At 35.3% G+C, this 15,438-nt stretch overlaps 1 long non-coding RNA gene across 1 annotated transcript; it reads left to right on the top strand.

Moving 5' to 3' along the window:
- Positions 1-1,087: 1,087 nt before the first annotated feature.
- Positions 1,088-12,033, top strand: LOC306660094. Its single transcript, XR_013763539.1, has 3 exons — positions 1,088-1,218; positions 7,745-7,859; positions 11,879-12,033. It is a non-coding gene; the product is annotated as an uncharacterized lncRNA (long non-coding RNA).
- Positions 12,034-15,438: the final 3,405 nt, after the last annotated feature.

Raw genomic sequence — 15,438 nt, 5'->3', positions numbered from 1 at the left:
ATAAGCTGAGTGACTTCCTTCTGCCATGTCCTTTATTCATGATGCTCCACCTCACCTCCAGCCCATAGCAACAGAACAGGCCAATCATGAACTGAACCTCTGCAACTGTAAGCCAAAATAAACTTTTCTTTCTTTAAGTTGTTCTTGTCAGATCTTTGGTCACAGCAGCTATTTTAGTCAGTTTTTTTAACCACTGTGACCAAAAGACCTGCTAAGAAAAATTTTAGAGGAGCAAAAGTTTATTTGGCTTACGGTTTCAGAGGTCTCAGCCCATAGATGGTTGACTCCATTCTTCTGGGCCTGCAGTGGGTCAGAGCATTATGGTGGAAGAGTGTGGTAGAGGGTAGCAGCTTAGGAGAAAGAAATCAGGAAGCAGAGACAGAACTCTGCTCATGAGAGGAAAAATATACACCCTAAAGGCATGCCCCTAGTTCCCCATCTTCTCCAGCCATACCTTACCTGCCTATAGTCACCATCCAGTTAATCCATCCAAGTGGATTAAAGCACCGATTAGATTAAGCCTCTCTTAACTGAATCATTTCACTTCTAAAATTTATTTTATTCTTTCATTGTCTCACATGTGAGCTTTAGGGCAACACCTCACATCTAAACCATAACTGTGACAAAAATCTGATTAACAGAGTACCCATAAGAGATTTGGTTCAATACTTCATTACATGACAAAAGAAGGACAATTATTTGTGAAATCAGTATGGTCAATATGCCCTACATTTCTCTCATAGCAAGCTCATCCCTAATTATGAGGGATAAAATGAATTTTATTTACCCTCAAGTTCATATTGCAGCTCAGAAAAATTATAACCTGAACTATGGCATGTTAGCACGTTAAGTACTTTGAATTTAGCATGATTAGAAGAAGCCGGAGCCCTCAGAAGCAAAGGCTTTCTTTCTCTGATCTTCTGCAGCTTTCTGTCTTCTGCTTTTCTTTCTCTCTGGAAATAGGTTATATAGAACCCAGAATTCCTCTTCCCTAAGGTAAGTCATGGAAACCAGTACCCTTCTCCTCCAAAGCAAGCCATAAAAATTAGAAATATTACTCTAACTCCCCCGCCCTTTCAGAGTGGAAGCTGGCTATAAAGAAATTCTCTGATCTACCTTGTTCAGTAGTAGGTTGCAAGACCCTGGGTCTAGAGGAGTTCTGCCTCATATCTGAAAGGAAGAAATGATACACAGAGGGATCAAGAAAAATCTGAACAGGTAGGCCATGATGGTTTCCCTCCTCAATCTATTACTTGTGTATCATGCTCTTTTTCCAATTGCATTTCTACATGGCTGTCCATTTTTAATCAGACATCAGCATAACAATAGACAAGTTTTCCCTATCTCTTTTGGTCTTCATTTCTCAGGCTCCAATGTCATATAAAACTTTGGTTAAATAAATTTGTTATGCTTTTCATTTGCTAACCTGTCTTTTGTTGTAGGAGTATTGACTGTGACATTTTAAGAATGAGGAAAGTTCTCATGATTTTCTACCCCATGTTTGCCCACATTTAATTAAAATACAAATCAAAATGGAAATTTTTTAAAGAATGCTTAATCAATAATTAAATATCTATTTTAGTGCCCTAAACTGTATTAATATCTGGTCAAGGATAAGACTTCAATTACACTAAATTCTGAAACTTCAGAATTATTATTCTCAAGAAAATCATAATTCATCTCCCTGGTGTGCAATTCTGTTTTCATAAGACGTTTTTTTGACACAGGACAACAGAATCTTTTAATCTTCTATTTGACAGTTCAAGCAGTTCAATAAAATATCATGAGAAGGACTGAATCTATATAAGATTTAGGGGCCTTGACTTTTATTTAATTGTTGTCATTCCTTAAAACTTGTCTATGCCATTTCCTGGAGAGTTTAATAGTGGTTGGAAAAATAATACTGACTATAAAAATGTATAATTGGTCTTCCATTGGAAATGTAGGAATTCTTTGCTATAAGAAAAATAGAAAACATTTTTTCTAATGAGGCTAATCCACTTAGTGTCCCCAAGTCTATTTTCTCCTCCAAGTATTTTGGTGGGTAGTTTGATGTTTTCATCTATTGTAACATCTTCACTATTTCCTTTGAGTTTGGGACAGCACATTGGTTGATAATACTAATCAGGTTTTAAAAATTTGTCCTGACTGGTACTTAGTGATTCTGGATTGCTGAGGGAAGCCAGAAAAAATATACTCAGAAGGAGGGAGAGCAAAGAAATTAAAAAGAAGGAGGGAAATGGCTCCCAGGAAATGTGGAGGAAGAATGAAAGAAGTAAAAAGAAAAGATGGAATAGTATACATGATAGGTCAGGGAAAAGGCCAACCACAGCTGCTTTTGTTTCTTCTCTGTGGCAATAATACCGCTAGAAATCATCTCCTTTAGTTCTGACATGTCAAATGTAGCTTTGGAAGATTTTTCTTGACTGGAGTTGCTGTAGGAAGTAAGGAATGACAATCTGCTTCTCCGCTGCAGATCTAATCTAACAGTGATCATTGGCTGAGCTAATCAGTTTTGTTCCATCAATGTGAGGACACAAAGTTAATTAAACCTCGGTATAATAGAACTTCAATGAAAGAATTATCCTGGGAGTTGAAGTAAAATATTAATTTATTTAATCAATGAGTTTTTAAGTTACCACATGTGCCAGTTTACTAGATTTTTGAAATTCAAATAAAAATAGCTAATACATGCACAGAATTCACTCTTGCCTATATTCTCTGTTCATTAATATATCTCATTTAATCTTCACAACAACATAAGAAGAGAGCTATTGTTGCTATCCCCATTTTGTAGGTAAAGAAGCATAAAATGGTTCCATGACTTGTTCAGCAAGATCACACAACCAGTTAATTGGTGGAGATCTTAACAAGTGGCAGTAGTGATTTCAGTGTGATGAGGGACATAATAGCAACATATGTAGATGATGACAGAGAATTAGAAATATTGCTTGTTGTGAAGTGAGGGAGTGAGAGAAGACTTTTTAAAAAGATGGTGCCTGAACTAAGTCCTAAAGAATGGAGAGGAGTTAGACAAGAGAAGACTTTAAAGGCAGGTGAAGAACATAAGGAAAATCTCAGAAGCTAGTAGGAACACAGATGTTTGAGGAAAAGCACAAAGGACACCAGAAGTATATGGTAGGAAGTACAGGTGGAGGTGAGAAATGGAGGTGAAGAAAGCTGTGAAAATCCTGGTTCATGGTTCAAGCCATGGGGAGCCGCCAAATGATTTTAAATCGAGAAAAAACTTATTTGGTTCTTAATATTAGAACAGAAACTTGATAAGCACTGTTCGTTGGTTTAAAACAAAACTTTTTATTGTTGTCGTTGCTGCTGTTTTTTAAATTTAGTCAGATCCTGAATCTGAATCCTGGCTTCTGTTTAATCTCTAACAGTAGAAAAGTCACTCTCTTGGGTCTCAACTGCCTTGTCTATAAAACAGGGTAATCAGCAGGGCACCACGGCACATGTCTTTAATCCCAGTGGCTCAGGAGGCTGAAGCAGGAGGATCTCAAGTTCAAAGCCAGCCTCAACAATTTAGCAAGACCCTAAGCAACTCAGATCTTGTCTCTAAATTATATATATTTATAAATTATATATTATGAATATAAAGGGCTGGGAAAGTGGTTCAGTGGTCAAGTGTCCCTGGGTTCAATCCCTGGTACCAAAAATAAAAACAAAAAACAAAAAACGAAACAAAAAAATGGCTAATCAGACAGCTCACAGTGGGATGTTAGGCTAAAGTGAAGTCTTGGTTAGAAATGGCTTCGTAAACATAAATACCTATAATGTGTACAACAAATTGGAAAAGATAGGAAGAAAGTATACTGGTCAGAGGTCTATTACAATAATTCAGTTCAAATGATGACGGCCTACGCCAGTGGTTCTCAATGGAAGGCGGTAGAACGAGTTTTGCCTCTCTCAGGGGCCATTTGCCAACTTTGTAGGCATTTTGATTGTCATGGTGAGTGTGGGTGATACTCACAATCACTGTGTAGAGTCCAGCAACACTGTGAAACACTCTATGATATAGAAGACATCTCATGTGACAAAGAATTATCTAGCCCAATATATCAGCAGTGTACATAAGTGGTACTGTACAATAGTTGTGAAGTGAAAAAGAAATGGATACATGAATGAATGAAGGAAGGAAGGAAGGAAGGAAGGAAGAAATTGGGAAAATAAGAGTCAAGAATGATCTTGAATGGCTTAGGCCACTCAATTAGTAGTGATGACATCCTCTGCAATACAGGGCATAGGAAGAGGAGATGACTAGGAAAAAGATGACAAGTTTGGTTGTGGATTTGAGATGTTTAAGACAATTATTTTAAAAGTACAAATAGATCCAGATGTCCAATTATTCAATGCCTCAATTTCCAAGACAAATGGGAGAAAAATATCTTTTAAAATGGAAACCCCTATGGAAAACAGTCTTTGAAAATAATATTGAATCTTTAACAAAATATAACCAAGAATAAATTCAAGTTGTTGTTATAGCTAGAGAAAGCTCTATTTCCATGTTTATTAAATTTTCTAAGGAAACCACATTTTAAAACTTTAAATTATGTAACCTTAGAGTGCTAAATATTTCTTCTCCTCATTCTTTCTTGCCTAAAATTACAATTTTGGCTCAGAACTAAAGGGGAATAAACACATTCAAGTCATTTAAGCACCAGTGAGATTACTCTTATCCATGGATGTAGTTACTTGTGTCTTCTCAAGGCTCATCCCTTCTCCAAAGTCATTCTACCTCCAACCAGGACCCTTCTACCATTGACCCATTATGCAATGGCCCCCAGAACCAAAGTAGAAATATTTTCCCTAGGGCTCCTTTTCTGAACACTTGCAGCATACCTGTGGCTTTGTTGAATGGTTTCAACATCACTGGAGAAGCACAGGGATGTATTAATACCAGAAACACTGAGGTCATCATCCTTGCTCTCCTCATGCTCTTGACCACTCTGACTATAACAATGCTTATGCCTTTGCCATAGTTGAATATAGCTCTTTCTAAGCCTCTTCTTACCCCAAAAGTCACCCAGTTATTTCAATTTGTAATACATTACCTGAAACCTTTCAGGGCAGGTTATCTAAAAGCATGCATCAGAGTATATTTGCATCACTATATGCTGCACCATTGTGTCCAAGAGAGAAATCAGGAATCCTGAGTTTTCCTATCTCAGTGAGCTCTTTGCAGGCCAGAGCACCTGCTAATGGATGAACCTCACTTCTCCTTTCTGTTTAGTAGTATTGATCTCAGTGGCCTTTATGTTCTCAGGGATATCAGTAATTAATAGTTCTATAAATTTTCCTTATCACACTTTTCAGAAACTTTTGGAGTCTTCTTTTTCCTTCAGGCATAACCCATATGATTAGTATCTGCTGATTAAGTTTTTTCCACATGCATGTATTCTAGAACAAAAAGATCAGTAGGTCCAGGCAAGCTCCATCTTGGCCTCTAGCTACTAAACAAAAAATATTTGCTTGTGTGGTAACAGAAGAGAGGAAGTAAATTGCTAGGGGAAGCCAGGGGTTCTGTCAGGACAACTATAAGTATTTGGACTATCCCAGACAATAATAATTACAAAGACTGTCCAGGATGTGATCACTGTTGGGTTCCTCTAGGGAAGAATCCAGGGTTAGAAACATTTGGAGTACTAATAAAAAGAAGACATGTAAGAACCTGACCTGATATCTCAGTCTGATTAAGGTGGACACTCAGAATATGCTTACACTTGACCTTTCCTACATAAGTTTTAATTCATTACATTTTATTATCATAATAGTGCCAAATTCTGTCATCATGACTTAAAATTTTTATTCATTTATGGCAAAGACATGAAAAACTGTTATATCCAGAATGCTGAGGGCATGAAAAGAAGAACAAAGACAACAACCTCAATGTTTTTGGATCATCTATATCCACTGATACTTAAATTCATCCAAGTAGCTACTCAAACTATAACCATAAAGACATCATACAGCTGGGTACTGTGGTGCGTGCCTGCAATCCCAGAGACTCAAGAGGCTGAAGAAGGAGTATCACAAGTTAAAGAACAGCCTCAGTAAATTAGTGAGACTCTGTCTGAAAATAAAACATAAAAAGTCCTGGGGATGCAGCTTAATGGTAAAGTAAACCTGGGTTCAACCCCCAGTACCAAAACCAAACGTTGAACAACGTGTTCTCACTGTCTTTGTTTTGTACCTTTATAATACTAAATGTTGTCTAAGCCAAACCTTAGTAAACACATTTAAAAGGTAATTGGACCAAATTCTCTCATCACCACCTAAATCCTAAATTCCTATATCACAGGTACCTTTAAATATGTACATTTTTATGTATCAGTTAAAAATAAATTTAAATCTTAAAAAATGTTTAGGATTGCAGATGTAGCTCAGTGGTAGAGCATTTGCCTAGCATGTGTGAAGCCCTGGGTTCAATCCCCAGCATTAAATTATAAAAGAAAGAAAAAAAAAAAGTATTCCAACTACCAAATAGCAAAAAGTAAAAAACGAAACAAAACAAAACAAAATAAACCCACAATCATCCCAAGTCCATCTTGTGATTTCTGTGCACAGAAGGTTTGACAATCTTTTAAAAAATAGGGAGACATCAGGTAGACAGCCCTGAAACGAGAGCAGATGTCAGCACCTCCATTTATAACAGCTCACTGCGTCATGGAAAACATGCTAATGCCAGAAGGAGGGAGGAGGAGATTAAAGCAGCTCTAGAAGCAACAAGTTGGAGCTGGATTCCCTGTAGGTAGTGCGTGCATGCACACATAGAAAGATGTCAAAAACATTTTAAAAGTGTTTTAAAAAAATCTAGCAAAGGAACATTTTATCCATTTGTCAGGCCTGCAAGTTCTGCAACCTCAATTGCAGCAGATTTTTGCCCATTCTAAAGTGACTGAAATGATGAAAACAAGTTCCTTGTGAAGTCTCGCCAAAAAAGTATCAGGGAAACCGTCTCTGTTCATGTATTGGATCAGAGTTCACGTTCTGACGGAGTGTTTTCATGTCAAAACCAGTATCTCCATGGTTATGAAGTCTTCATCTCAGCTATAGCATTGCTACCAAGCACCACAGGGTTTTTTTTTTTTTTTTAATTATTATTAATTTTTAAATTTCTTCCATTAAAAGAAGGTAATCAAAAGAAGTCATTGGCTTAACAGCAATCCTAATGTGATACTCGGAAAAAGATGTTTTGCGTGGTCTCATGGTTGAAGTTTCTCCAATGGATTGATCTGGTTCTGGGAATAACTTTGATTTTTATGTGCTCATTTGTGAAGCGAGAAGAGTCCTCAGTGTAACACCACACCACAAGAGGTCTATAAAGTTAAAATATTAAGAAAGACAAAATTGTTAAAAGACTAGTTCTTAAATGAAATCTCCCATGGAGCATGGGAAGCTCCTCAGGCTACAAGGTGACAGTGTTGCCGTAAAGACCAAAATGGCTCAGTTCATTCAGAAAACACCATAAACGACTTTATTATGGGAATTTGGCAAAGAAATCTTTCATTAATAGAAATATGTGGCTCTATGCCACAAATAAAGTGATATTTACATAATTTATTAAGACCTTTTAGAGATTCAATATCCTTTGCTCAGTTTTAAAGTGATACAAGTTAAATAAGTGATTTTGAAAAAAGAAAAAAAACATGAAATTCATCTGTGAGTTATGTGACTTCTCATTTTGTGTTATATCCTTTTGTTGCTCACTGAATTGTTTTTATGTAATTAGGGAACATGATTCAGATACCTGCTGTGGACTGATATGGCACAGTCTCTGTGATGGACTTTGATGGAAAGAGATTTATCCAGATTCTTAGCCCCAAATTCAGAAAGACCAATCTGTGGTAGGTCCCCAGTGGTATATGGAGAAGGAACTTAGCAGTCACACACACAATTAGTTAGTGAAGACTTTGGCTTCTGTTTTAGTCAGGTTTTTCATTGCTATGACAAAAAGACCCAACAAGAAAAATTTCAAGGAGGAAAAGTTTACTTATTTTGGGGCTCATGATTTTAGAGGTCTCAGTTCATAGATGGACAACTCCATTCCTTGAGTCTTAAGATGAGGCAGAACATCATGCAGAAGGGTATGGTGGAGGTAAAGCAGCTGGGAACATGGTATCAGGAAACAGAGAGAGAGAAAGCTCTGCACAGCAAGGACAAAATATAAACCTCAAAGGCATGCCCCCCAGGGACCACGTCTTCCAGCCACAGCTTACCTTCCTACAGTTACCACCAAGTTAATCCCTATCAGAGGATTAATACACTGGTTAGGTTAAACCTTTTATAACACAATCATTTCATCTTTAAACTTTCTTGCATTGTCTCTTTTGGAAAACATCTGATCTAAACCATAGCAGCTCCACATGTAGGTGAAGGAGCTTGCTAATCCAGATCTGGCTGGATATGAACTTTGGGTCTTCTATTGAGAAGCCCTTTCTTAGCTTTATACCTAGAACTTGGGCCAGTCCAAGCAGGCTTCCTTAACTCTTTGCTCAGAGGATCACTGTTTTCACTAGTATTCATCAGTTAAAATTGAATCTGTGCCCTTGGCTCATCTCAAAATCTATTTTCATAAGAAGTGTGTTCTCTTGGAATAGAACAGAGATGGAGGTGAGCTAGATATGATGGAGAAACACTGAGCAATGTCTAGAATTTAGAGTATGCGGCCAAGAGCCTCTAAGTCTAAGGCAAAATAATCACATTTAATTTTGAGTATTGATGAGCACTGGGGTTAGCCTTTGGTTTACCAGGGACTGGGTGGGGAATTGAATGTACATTGAATTAACCAAGACTTCCCTTCCCTCCCTTGGCCACCTGGAATCTCCTGGCTTCCTTTGAAGCTTCATCAAAACCAAAATTTTATCCTGTAATCCTTAAGAGTGACATGGTGAGAATGCATTTTGAAAAAATAACTTAATCTAAGTTATAGATCAGATGGAGAAAAGACTGGAGTTAGAGTAATCAAGGTCATTAAATATTCCAGCTGAGAGACCAAAAATATCAGTACAAGGGAAGACTGTGACTGACAGAGCTGTGTCTTGCTGCTGCAACCTAGCCTGGCAAGAGTCTGATGTCACATATCACTACCCTAGGAAAAGATCAAAATTCAAAATCCAAAGTCTGGTTTCTACTGGATGTGGATTGCTTTTGCACCATCATAAAGTCAAAAAATTCTAAGTCTACACATTTTAATTTGGAGATCTTCTGCAATGTGAAAGATGGTAGCAAGAAATAGAATAAATCAAAATGTAAGGAGTGGGCTGATACCTGTTTATATTCTCCCTACAACCCCAACTAAGTTTGAATTCCACATTTTATAGTACTGACTCTTCGCTCCTGCACATTCTACTGAGGTTCTTCCTGGAACATCCTGTCTCTAAATTATTCACGAGGTGCTTTGCTCTGCCTGCAGCAGTTGCTACTCCTCAGTGGTTTCTACCATCTGAAATGGTGATTCCCTAGCACATAAAAGCAAGGGATCGTTATCATCAATCCCCTGGCTTCATTATTATTTCACAGGATGGACTGCCAAAGATAAAGTATAAATATCCCTTTCTAACTGTTCATTACCAGTCACATTTTCTCATATTCAATTTCATTCTTCTCTTCCAAGAAACCTAAATAGGAATAGATATTGATTTTGGAAATATGTTCCTTAAATAGTAAGAAGCAGCAAACTATACCCTGAAATGGGGCATTTAAATCTATATTTTATTTCCTTCAGATAAAATAAAGATCTGTGCTTCATCATCTTTAGAGGAACGTAACAGGAGATGGGTATTTTGTGTTTAACAGGGGAAAAATAATTTGACTATTTTTTTCTGTGCCTAGAAAGGAATATACTATCTAAGCTTTCTAGCTTGCAAAACTTTTTATAGTTTAGCAAGAATCAAGAGGGGAAAATTCACCTGCAATTCTGATACACAACCTGACAGGACATGGGCTGCAAAAACTGAGATTGAAAAATTTATCTCCTGGAAGAAATCCATGCAGATAAAGTGGTTAGATAAAGCAGGATGGAATAGCACACAGTTGAAACTAGTTCTTATATTTTTCACGTAATGGCATTCTTTTGTTCTTTGTATTAAATATTCTAAATAGTCTCTCTCTGTATATTAATTGGTGGAATTAAAGTAGGCTAGTTTTTTTATGTACATGTGTTATTTCTGATTGGCCTACTTTGAAAGCTTACTGGGGCATGAAAAAAAATCATCACACACAATGCTTTCTTTCTGGGCAGTCTAAGGAACACAAAGCTAGAAACAGAAATGGGAATGTATTCTGAAAATCACAGCTTAGAATCAGCAAGCTATCGTTTTCAGAAGTGAAAGCACAGTTAGACTCAGTGTGAGGATAGTATCTCCTATTTAACCTCATATGAAAAGCATATCATACTCCACGCCTTCACACTGTAGTCTTCTGTGAGCCACAGACAACATTGCTGAAGGGGTGATTTTTTTCCTGCTGGCAAGCGTGGAAGAAAAGCCTGAGACGTTCTTCATACTTTTTGTGCAAGGAGTCCTGTATTTTCACTTTGCACTGGGCACTGTGAATTATGTAGTCAGTCCTGCTGCTGGACATATTACTTTGCAGCTCGATCCATTTGCTTCATAATGGCAGGGTTCCTCCTCTTCCCCCAACATTTGTTTCTTAATTGCACAGTCTCACATTTTGGAGCTGGTTTATTTATACTTATGGGCTCAAATACCTCATGGCTTCTGGTATTGTGTTTATTCTATTTCTGTGATTGACATTAAAGCCCCTTCCCCAACACAGTTAAATAATGTTGTCAATATAAGCACTGCTGTGAGATTGAGTTCTAAGCTTAATTTCTCTCATAAATACTGAATATGTTTGTTTGGCTGTAGGTCTTTGGGTGAGACATGATCTCTGTGTGTGTTTCTTACACTCACTTGCTTTCCAACTGATAGTCTCTCAATGCTTACTGGGTTCCACTTTGAGGCTGTGTCTCAATAAGTTCTTCTATCAAAACTGCTTCAGAAAAGTCTAACTAAAGAGTGAAGCCAGATGTTCACAGATATTTTGATTAATTTTTCCCTTTAAGTCATTTTTCAATTTTAACATGCTTTCTGTGGAGCAGAGTCAGTTCTTCACCCATTAATGCATCATTTTAAACAGGACTAACAGAATTACAATCAGGTAATTGCTTCTTGCATCTCTGTTGAGGGATTCCATGTTGTTGAAATGGTTAATGCTTTGAATATTTTTAGACCACAAGGCATCTGATAATTAGCTATGGTTAATTTATCCATAGGCTGATTTTTTGAAAATTAGAACAGTTGTAAATTTTTGTTTAGATTTTTATACAAAACTTCAATTTCTATCTTTTCTAAAACCCAGAAGAGGCCAGCAACAATGGCCCAATTGTGTAAATTAATGAAGTCCTATTCATCTATGATTTTCTTATGGATAGTCTTTTTGTGTCCTTTTTTTTTTTAATATTGCTTATCCTAATCTCATGAATATATTATTTTCCTGAATATGTATTATTTTACTTTTCATATTGAAATGTTCCATCTGGAATTGATTTTTGTATTTGATATAAGACAGTGAGGTGGGATTCAAGATTCAATTTTTCTCCTTTTTGGATACTCAATTCATACAACACCACAGACTGGGGGGTGTAGAGAGGGAGAAAAAAATACCATTTCCACTATTTGTGATGATATCTTTGTCACAAATGAAGTATTTGTATATAAGTGGGTTTGTTTCTGGGAAGTTTTTGTTCAATTAATTTATTGTCTATCCTTTAATCAATGATAAATTGCTTAAATTACAGTAGTGACAAAAATGTTTACTTGCTACTATTACAGGTCTTCTAATTCTGTTTTTCTTCTTCAAGGTTCTCATGGCTGTTCTTGATCTTCTACATTTCTACACTATTTCTACACTGATTTAAATCAGCTTCACAAACTGATTCAGGAGTATGGGTCTACCTTGAAGATACTGCAGATTCAGGTCCAGAACACTGCAATAAAGGGAATATCACAATAGTCACACAGAAGTTTTTGGTTCCCAGTACATGTAAAGGTTGTATTTACACTGTTCTATAATCTACAAGTGTGGATTTCTTTTTCTTTTTTCTTTTCTTTTCTTTTTTTTTTTTGGTACCAGGGATTGAATGTTGGGGTATTAACCACTGAACCACATCCCCAGCCTGTTTTTTATTTTTTATTTTAAGACAGAGTCTTACTAAATTGTTAAGGGCCTTACTATGTTGCTGAGGCTGGTTTTGAATTTGTAATCCTCCTGCCTCAGCCTCCAAAGCTACTGGTATTACAGGTGTGTGCTACCATGCTCAACCTAAGTGTGCAATCTTAAAAAAAAAAAAAAAAAAAAAAAAAAAAAAAAAAAAAAAAAAAAAAAAAGTAATACTTTAATTTAAAAATATCTTATTGCTAAAAAATGCAAAGAATCATCTGAACTATTGGGAAAATGGCTCCGATGACTTGTTTGATCTAGGGATGCCATAAACTTCAATTTGTGAAGAACACAAAGTCTACACAGTACAATAAATCATAGTGAACTCAAACAAGGTATACTTGTATATGGAACATATAGATCAATTTTGAGAGACAAGTGTTCTTACACTGTGAAGTCTTCTAACTTGTGGAAGCATAACCTACATCAATATAGCTTTTTAATTTCTTTCATAATTTCCCCTCTTACAACCATTGCTAAATGCCCTATACATTTAGATTTTATTATTGTAGATGATATTGCATTGATTTAAAATTTTATTTTCTAGCCACTTATTGGTATTTTAAGAGTACAATTTATTTTTGTATATGGACTTTGCTTCTGTTCACTTTGGTACATTCCCTTACTGATTCTAATGTATATCTTTGGGACTTTCTATATATGTACACCTTCATGTCTCTTCTTCAATCTTTGTATTTTAATTTCTCTCTCTCTCTCTCTCTCTCTCTCTCTCTCTCTCTCTCTCTCTCTCTCTCTCTCGCTATCCTACCTTGACAGGACTTTCAAAATAATATTATGTGGAAATATTGATGGGGCTACCCTTATGTCTTGAGATATTCTTATTTCAGAAAGAAATTTTCTCATATTTTATCATTATGTATGTTAGAAATTTTCTTAGAAGATATTCTTTATTCCATTCAAGAAATTTTGTTTCATTTCTGCTTGGCCAAGAGAAATTCAAGTTGTTTTGCTTTGTTTCAATCATAAATCGTCATAAATGGTTTCTTTTTTTCTTTAACATTTATTGAAATGGCTAAATACTTAACTCTTAACTTAATGTGGTGAATTATAGTGAATGATTTCAAAATGATAATTGAACCTCACATTCTTAATTGTAACTCAATTTGTGAGTATATATTAGTTCTTTTCCGTATTGTTGATTCAATTTCTCTACTATTTTATTTGGGATGTTTGTGTCTCTGCATGAGTCTGATCTGTAATTTTCCTTTTCTAGGTCTATCAGGTGTTGGTATCAAGATTATGATAGTCAACATGAGGTGGAAAATATTCTCTCTTTGCTAGACTCTGAAACAATTTGTGGACAATTAAAATTATTTCTTCCTAAAGTATTTAGAGTTATTCTCTTTTGAAGCATCTGGGTTCAGAATTTTCCCTGAAGAACATTTTTAAGTTTGAATTCATTTCTTTCATAGATAATAGCATCATTTGGATTTTCTATTTTTTGTATTAGTTTGATAAGTTGTATTTATTCAAGGAATTTATGTACCTAATTATAAAATAAATTGGCATAAATTTGCTCATAACCTCTTACTATATTTTAATTGTTTGATCTAGGGCTGATAATTTTTTATTTCTAATATTAATAATTTGTTTTTGTTATTTTCTTTCTTACTATTTTTCTTCTTTAATATTGCTGAGGATTTATAAATTATATAAGTGTTTTCAAAAAAACAACTTTTAGCTTTATTCTCACAATAGAATATTTTTTGTTTCATCAAGTACTGTTTTTTTAACAATTGTAATCTTCCTCTTTATTTTTTGTTGCATTTGTTCTTTTCTTCAAGATTTTTAGTAAGATGCTTAGATTCTTGATTTTTAGCTTCCCCCCTCTCTTCTAGTGTGTGTATTTAAATTTTCTCCTCTTTAAAATTTCTCCTCAGAGTGCTTCTCCTTCCACATTGCTCAAATGCCATTCAGTTCCAAATATTTTCTAGTTTCCTTAGTTGAAACTTAGATTTTTATCTATACATTGCAGGGAGAATGCACCAACCCTCTGCCACTGTTTTCTACTTTTTCTGTATGCTCTGTGCCAAAAAACCAGCCTATTCCCTAAGGACTTGTGGGGCACACCTCAAAGTATCTCCCTTTTCATCAAATCCTCAGGAATTCAAGATCTGGAATTTCCTACTCCTGGCTTCATTGGTTTCTTTCTGTAACTTTCAAATAACTGATTGTTTTATTTCATTTTCTATTTTATTTTTAGTACAGATCTTTCAATTGTTTTTGGAGGAGAGTTTGATATAAACTATTATCTCACAACCAGAAAGCAGTTCACCTCCAGTATATTAAAATTTACCAATAAAATGCATTTCACCTCTGCTTATGTGATTATAGATATTGATTCAATTTCTTATTACCTAAAAAAATGGTAATCTAGATAGAGCAAGGTAATTTTTTTAAATTTATTTTTATTGTAAACAAATGGGATACATCTTGTTTCTCTGTACATGAAATAGAGGCATACCATTTGTGTAATCATACATTTACCTAGGGTAATAGTTTTTGATTCATTCTGTTACTTTTTTTTCTTCCCCCCAGCCCTCCCTCCCCTCTTTTCCCTCTATATAGTCTATATATTTAATTTTAAAACTGGTTATAGTATTTCCCCTTTTTACATTGTATATGTGGTTACTCTTTAAATATCTTATTTTAGTCACTTAAAATTATAATTTGAAGAACTATCAAGGTAAAATTATGTTTTTTGAGAGGCCTACACCACTAATTATTTTGTGGGTTCATCAAACTTGTGTACTTTTTTGAGTAAATGAATATGTGAATTGCTGTATCAGGGATGACAGATGAGAAGTGTTGCTAAAGCTTAAGTGTCGCTACGCTTCCTACCTATAGGCCAGCACATTTAAAATAATCTTCAGTTGTCACACTTCAAATGTTTTCTCATTGCTGAAAACATTTTTGACCACTACTGCTGGGTCAATAATTGGTGGGTTAGTAGCATCATCTTTCCCTAGAGACAATCACCTTTAACAATTTGCAGTACTTTAAGGTTACTTTTGGGAATGTCTCAATCATAACAAAAATTATTTATCCATTATGTACAAATAAATGAGTTATGTGATCACATGGATCCATTGTGATTTTTTTTTTCATTCATTAATTTATTAACAATAGTTTTGCTGCCAAATGGTTTGTGCTCTCACTGAGAAGAAGCATTCTTATATT

The sequence above is a fragment of the Sciurus vulgaris genome (genome assembly GCF_902686455.1).
Source record: "Sciurus vulgaris genome assembly, chromosome: 4".
Classification (NCBI taxonomy): Eukaryota; Metazoa; Chordata; class Mammalia; order Rodentia; family Sciuridae; genus Sciurus; species Sciurus vulgaris.
Note: the sequence above shows the minus strand (reverse complement) of the source record. Positions and strands in the feature narration are given on the sequence as shown.